This window comes from Triticum dicoccoides, chromosome 2B (assembly GCF_002162155.2).
Source record: "Triticum dicoccoides isolate Atlit2015 ecotype Zavitan chromosome 2B, WEW_v2.0, whole genome shotgun sequence".
Lineage (NCBI taxonomy): Eukaryota > Viridiplantae > Streptophyta > Magnoliopsida > Poales > Poaceae > Triticum > Triticum dicoccoides.
In genome coordinates this window covers 659,883,734-659,890,425 of record NC_041383.1, presented here as the reverse complement: position 1 = coordinate 659,890,425, position 6,692 = coordinate 659,883,734, and the positions used below count along the sequence as shown (strand labels likewise).

The 6,692-nt window shown below is 42.5% G+C and overlaps 1 long non-coding RNA gene across 1 annotated transcript; it reads right to left on the bottom strand.

Annotated features, from left to right (window-relative positions):
- Positions 1-5,159: 5,159 nt before the first annotated feature.
- Positions 5,160-6,597, bottom strand: LOC119368233. The gene is made up of 3 exons (XR_005176574.1): positions 6,172-6,597; positions 5,628-5,730; positions 5,160-5,305 (listed from the first exon to the last, which is right to left on the bottom strand). It is a non-coding gene; the product is annotated as an uncharacterized LOC119368233 (long non-coding RNA).
- Between the last annotated feature and the right edge of the window lie 95 nt (positions 6,598-6,692).

Below are 6,692 nucleotides of genomic sequence, written 5' to 3'. Positions count from 1 at the left end.
TTGCTAACTTGCTTAATTGTAAGCTGGGGAGCTTTCCAATTAAGTACCTTGGGCTACCTATCTCGCACCGCAAACTTTCGATAGTAGAGTGGGAGCCCCTTTACGGGAAAGTGGCCAACAGGGTAAGTCCGTGGCGCGGGAGATTCATGTCTTCTGCCGCTAGGCTCATCCTGACGAACTCAAGTCTCTCTTCCCTTCCCCTCTTCACAATGGGGATGTTCTTACTAGCTAACGGTGTCCACGCGAAGTTAGACACTCCAAGAGCTCGGTTCTTTTGGGAAGGAACCGGAATCAAGAGGAAGTATCACCTAGTTAAATGGGCAGTAGTCTGCAGGCCAAAAAAATATGGTGGTTTGGGGATTCTCAACTCCAAACTGATGAACGTGGCCCTCCTTGCCAAATGGTGGTGGAGGCTGGCCCAAGGTGAGTCGGGGCTTTGGGCAAGCCTGTTAAAAGCAAAGTATTTCCCAAACGGGAACCCATTAACTGCCCCGGCCAATGGTTCCGCGTTCTGGAGAGGGCTCCAAGAGGTGCGTCCGGCCTTTGACTTAGGGGCCAAATATTCGACTAGCAATGGCCAATCAACCCGGTTTTGGCTTGATCATTGGCTCGGTGCTTCTCCTCTGTGGCAAAGTCATCCCACCTTGTATAGGTTAGCCACTGACACTAACATCCTAGTAGGGGAGGCAATCCGGACTGTCCCTCCGGCGATCCACTTCATGCGGCCCCTTTCGATCGCGGAGCGCGAGTCTTGGAACGAGTTGAACCAGCTGATCGGTGTCAACCGCCTAGGCACGACGAGTGACACGGTAGAATGGAGCTTGACCGATTCGAAGAAATTTTCGGTCAAGTCCCTATATAACAAGCTCACTGAAGGGCCAGTGCTTGATATAGCTAAGGGGCTTTGGAAGGCAAGCCTGCCTCTGAAGATCAAAATCTTCATGTGGCAAATGCTCCGGAACCGGTTGCCTACGTCGGACAACGTGGCCAAGCGCAACGGCCCGGCCGACGGCACTTGCGGGCTATGCGGTCTTGTCGAAGATGCGAACCATGTGTTCTTTAGGTGCCATTTGGCTAGGTTCGCTTGGAGTGCGGTGCGGGAGGCCTTCCACTCGGACTGGAATCCAGCATCGGGACACCAACTTGTCTCCCTCCTCAAGTCCACTAAAGGGACCTCAAGTAGGATAGCTTGGCGTTGTGTAGGGGCGCTGCTTTGGTCTATCTGGACGACCCGTAACAAGTTTACGATCGAGAAAAAATTTCCTCGACACCCCGCGGATGTCATCTTCAAATGCCACTTATTTCTGCAGATGTGGACACCCCTAAGGAAGAAGCGCGATGCTGAGCGCATGACAGCAGCTATGGCGAGCATCAAGGAGATTCAGGCGAAGGCAAGACAGGCGCCAGCAAGCTGACGAGGCTTTTTGAGTGACTTTTGGGGCATGCTAGTTTGGTCGACGCAAGATGAACTTTAATGGTAGCTTGTAATATGTGCTGTGACGAACCTTGTGTTTCGCAGTGAGCCGTGCGGGGCTCGTCAGAACTATTTCCTTATCTCCGCTTTCCGCTTTGGTGGTATCTCATGTACTTCTGGCCTATGGGCTTTATTAATTTAAAGCCGGACGCCTCTAGCGTCTTCGTTCCAAAAAAAAGATTGGAGGTACTTGTATAAGCAGGAGCGGTTAGGACTCCTTGTATTTGAACTTAAATTATTCCCGGATCTAGAGTGGGCAATGTATACTTGCTATTAAGAAAGGAAAGCAGGTGATGGATTGCTGGCCCTTATGCTAGTGGGAAAAGAAAGTCTTTTTCGTTGTAGTAGAAATGAATAAACAATCACCCACGAAGACCAGCCGGAGGGGTGGCCATTTGCATCTAAATATGTGTACACGTACTTCTCTCTCTCTCTCTCTCTTTCTCTCTCTGTTTTATAATATAACTAGTAAGCTTACACGTGAAAATTCACGTATATAGAAAAAAATTCAATCATAGTAGCCAAAATTATTACCAACGAATTTGTAATTGAAGTTAAGTTTCAAAAAAGCTAGTATAATTAAGAAAATTACTTTGTAATGTACCTAAGTATTTATGTACAGATTCAAGGAATTTAAATTCACAGCTTCATTCTCTTTGAGCTGCTGTTGGTCGTTCTTCAAACTTATGAATACCAATGAGCTACGTATACATACATTTACACCTTTTCTCTCTCTAAATCCCATTGATGGAACAACGTAACAGAAAACACATCGGTCCTTTTGAGTAAATCAATGTGTCTAGAAGCATATATATATGCCAGTGGGTTAAATGCGCATGACCATAACCTTAATATCATCATAAGTAACATGAGTACAAAAATAATATAAGCTTAAATGAACTCGTACATAATGAAAAGGCAAGGAGATATGCCATGTCCAGTTGTCCACAAGGATCAACATGCTCATTGGGGAAAAAAGAAACCCACTCTGCCCTTTACAAAAAAAGTCATGCCACCTGAGATACAACACCGTTAATATTTCCTCCTCAAGCATATGGGTGGCCTGCCTACACAAATCATCAAGATTGGTACTGCTTTGCCAGTAACCTTGTGGCAATATCTGGTGAGTATGGTTTTCTTGAACACCAAGGGGCATGGATCTCCAATACGTTGCGATAGATGTGATCTATCTTGTGCCTCATTTGAATGAAAGGAATATAAAAATTGTCAATAAAACTATGTAGGAGTGAAATTCAGCACAACCAAAAAGTGTTAATCACTCACACAATTAAGCAATACTGAAAACTTTTACTTGGATTGGGTTGAAAACTTTTACTTGGATTGGGTTTCTCTATTAGCTGCAAACCTTAAGATTACATAAGATCCTTACATTACAAACAAGGGGAGATTTTCAACAAGCTATTGACAATTGATCTGTAACGTTAGCAAGGTAGATCTCGATCCCAAAGCCATGCCATTGAGACATGTATTGACATATACTTGGTGAAGAGAACTCTGCTGTCATATGTAAATTTACCTGTCCTCCCAATCTATCAAATGGCATCTAAAGTGTGCAAGAATATTATCCCCAGAGCTATAATATTACTGGCATGCTAAATAAAAAGGCAGTGCTCTTGCATGTTGTTGGCCTTGCTGCATGGATGGAAGCATGTCTATCTTCTAATTTATTTGCAATATTTAAAATATAAATTTACACAGATAGGTTAGAACATCATTCCTATAGGACATGAGGTGTTGCAAAGGCACAAGGATTCACAACAGTGATTATATGAGGAGTAAAAAAGCATTTAGGCTACATCTAGAGCTATCTATGTATGTCCAAATTTTCATCCAGCAATGGTGAGTACAAAGATACACATAATATGAATCAATTGTACTCCCTCCGTCCCATAATATAAGATCGTATTACATCCAATTTTTGAGCAAAATGAGTGCAATAAGATATTATATTATGGGACGGAGGGAGTACTTCCATTTGGACGCTGAAGATAACTGCCAAATACTTAAAAAGAAATTTGGAATAGGGGGAACCCGTTCAGTCAAGTCCAGAATTCAGCAAGAACTGCATAATGTTCACAAATGTACTGGATCACACTTCACTGAAGCCTGCTCCTTGACTGATTTATGTGCACATAGCCACGTAGTGAAATGCATCTGGAAGCAGCAGAAATGTTAAACAAAATAGACGAAGGAGCAGAAGCCCCGATCTTTTCCCAGAAATAGAATGAGAGTATGTAGATTCAGAATTTTAGATTAAGGAACATTGACCAGAGGAAGGATCAGCAGTACAGAACCAAAGTAATGAATAACTTATGGTAAATTTGTAAGGGTCATTTGAAACCAAAGTATTGCACCTGATCTACTTCTGACGAATACCACAAAATCATGAAAGCTCCTCAACAGCACCGTAAACCAACTGATAGAGAAGCAAAGGAGATGACCAATCGTTCAGGAGGCAGGTAGCAATGATGGCTCACATGGATTTTGTATTTTGCATTGAAGGGGATGAATTTGCTCATCACCATAGTTAAAGGTAGTTTCAGATGATCATGATTTCTGTATTCATTAACATGGCATACAGAAATTAGCAAAATCAATGAAAATGGAAGAAATTAGCAAAATCAATGTTATTGGTGGACAGAGATTTTTCTTTAAGATGTAGATCTCAAAGTAAAAGGGCAGCCCCAGTGCATGTAGCTCCCGCTTGCGCAGGGTCTGGGGAAGGGTCCGACCACTTTGGGTCTATTGTACGCAGCCTTTCCCTACATTTCTGTAAGATGTAGATCTCAAAGTAAACAAAGTAAATAATCATGTCCAACAAACGATAGACAGGCTACTCATTACATGAACCAGGTGTAGAGAGCTACTTGTAGAAACAAGTAATAATGACAAAGTGCAACCAATTCTTCTATCTTTATGTAACTATGCGTCAATAGGCTCAATATACCTCACTTGTAGCTGAAGTGAAGATCGATTCTGGATCAATGCAAGCTTCCGGGTATCTCCACAGTAGCAATATCATAAGCTTCTGGGTTGTTGCACTTGCTCCCTTGATATAGTTGAAGCAAGAAAAAATATTCAGTAAACTGAAATGAAAAAATTTTATAAGTAGAGAACCATCATCATCGTCAATAGGTCAGAAAGAGAAGCGCCCTCACCGCCCAACCACTTTGTGGTCGCTGCAGCGAACGAAGTGAGTAATATGGTCGTGTTGTACCTCAGGCAGTAGGGGGACAGTGTTGAGGGAGTGGAGGTGCTCAGGTGGTCTCCTTGCATCATTATCTTCCGTCTAAAATTGATGCAGTTGGGCTCAAATAGATCGGCGCGGTGTCACGCTCGGCAGCAATACCTCTGTATATCAGCAATCTCGACGGTGGTACAGAAAGAAAAGAAGCAGAAGCATCAATTTTTTTTGTGGAAGGATCATATACTGGGAAATCCCGTTAACATGAGAAAATACTTGTGTATTAGTACAACATGATAGTATTGTAAGTTTGTAACTCCTTGTATAATGAATATTTCAGAGATTTTTCTTTAAGATATAGATCTCAAAAGTAAACAAAGTAAATAATCATGTCCAACAAACCATAGATAGACTACTCGTTACAGGAACCAGATGTAGAGAGCTACTTGTAGAAACAAGTAATAATGACAAAGTGCAACCAATTCTTCTATCTTTATGTAACTATGCATCAATAGGCTCAATATACCTCACTTGTAGCTGAAGTGAAGATCGATTCTGGATATGCAAGCTTCCAGGTATCTCCACAGTAACAATATCATAAGCTTCTGGGTTGTTTCACTTGCTCCCTTGATATAGTTCAAGCAAGAAAAATATTCAGTAAACTGAAATGAAAACATTTTTAAAAGTAGAGGGGCTTGGTGCCAAGCATTTCAAATAAAACTAACATCTCTAGGACCGTCTTCTCAAAAAATAGAAATGGAAGACCAGGTAAATTTTGCAACAGTCTCTACTTTTATGAAGAGTCAACTGACTATCATAATTTTTGGAAGGGCTATGACTATCACACTCATGAACAAAAAGATACAATACATCATTGGGAAAATTGCATACTAAGTGCATATTGCGAGAAAAGATATATATAGAGTGGCTAAACTCTCCCACACTCACCTTATCTTATAACCTGAAGGCACATATCAGCATACCCAAGCTTCTTTTTAGACTTATTCCATTCATAGTTGGTAGCTGCTTACCCATTGTTCTAGAAAATTCACTGATAACAGGAACAACAATGATTACATTGCATCAAAGAAACAAAAAAAAAATGCAGCCAAGTAATTCTGGCATGGTACTACCTCACTATTCAACATGCTTTTGTATCAATCTACACTTGTGCCCCGCCCCACTAAAAATCCTTTGTAAACCACCACTTAAATCTAGGGTTGGGATAAAGATGAAATGTCGAATATAATCCCCCAACAACAATATACACATGTGAATTCTAGCTGCAAAATTGAGTTGACTGGTGATGTAATCGGATTTTTGGATGAGTCAAGTTTCTTAAACATGTTTATGGTACAACACTTTTGACAAATGTATCCATCTACCATTACCAAACTTAAGACCTCAAAACAAGGTTTTGCTAAGAGAAACAAGATCTGAATTTCGTAATATGAGAATAGAAATTTGCAAGAGAAAGAAGCCGAAAACTTACAAATAGAAGGGGAAGGGCCGGTAGCTGGAGGAGCAGTACTACGGAGAGTCGGAGCAGCTAAGGAGGCCGTGCTCATGGTGGTATTCCGTGCAGCGGCGACCACGGCGGTTGGTGAGCAGCATGGGCATCCATGCATGATGTGCTCCACTGCTCCTCCCCACGGCGTAGTGCCCAATTGGTCATTAGAGATTATATACACAGGAAGGTGAAAAAGGAGAGATGTTGAAGGAAAGGAATAGTCACGGGATTTGAGGAGATGATTAGGAAATTGTTTTGGAAGACTATTAGGAAGCTTACAATGACGTCTGAAGCTTCCTTTTGCTTTTGCTATTTGGGCCAGCCAAATCTCACGCAAAACTGATAAGAACCGGGCATGTGTTAGTTAATATCCAGAACCTGTTTATTTGGTGGTCGGGTGCGGCGGCGCGGCGGCTCCTGCGGCGACCCGCGGCGAAGGGTGCGGCGGCTCGGCGGCTCCCGCGGCGTAGGGTGCCGCGGCTCGGCGGCTCCCGCGGCGTAGG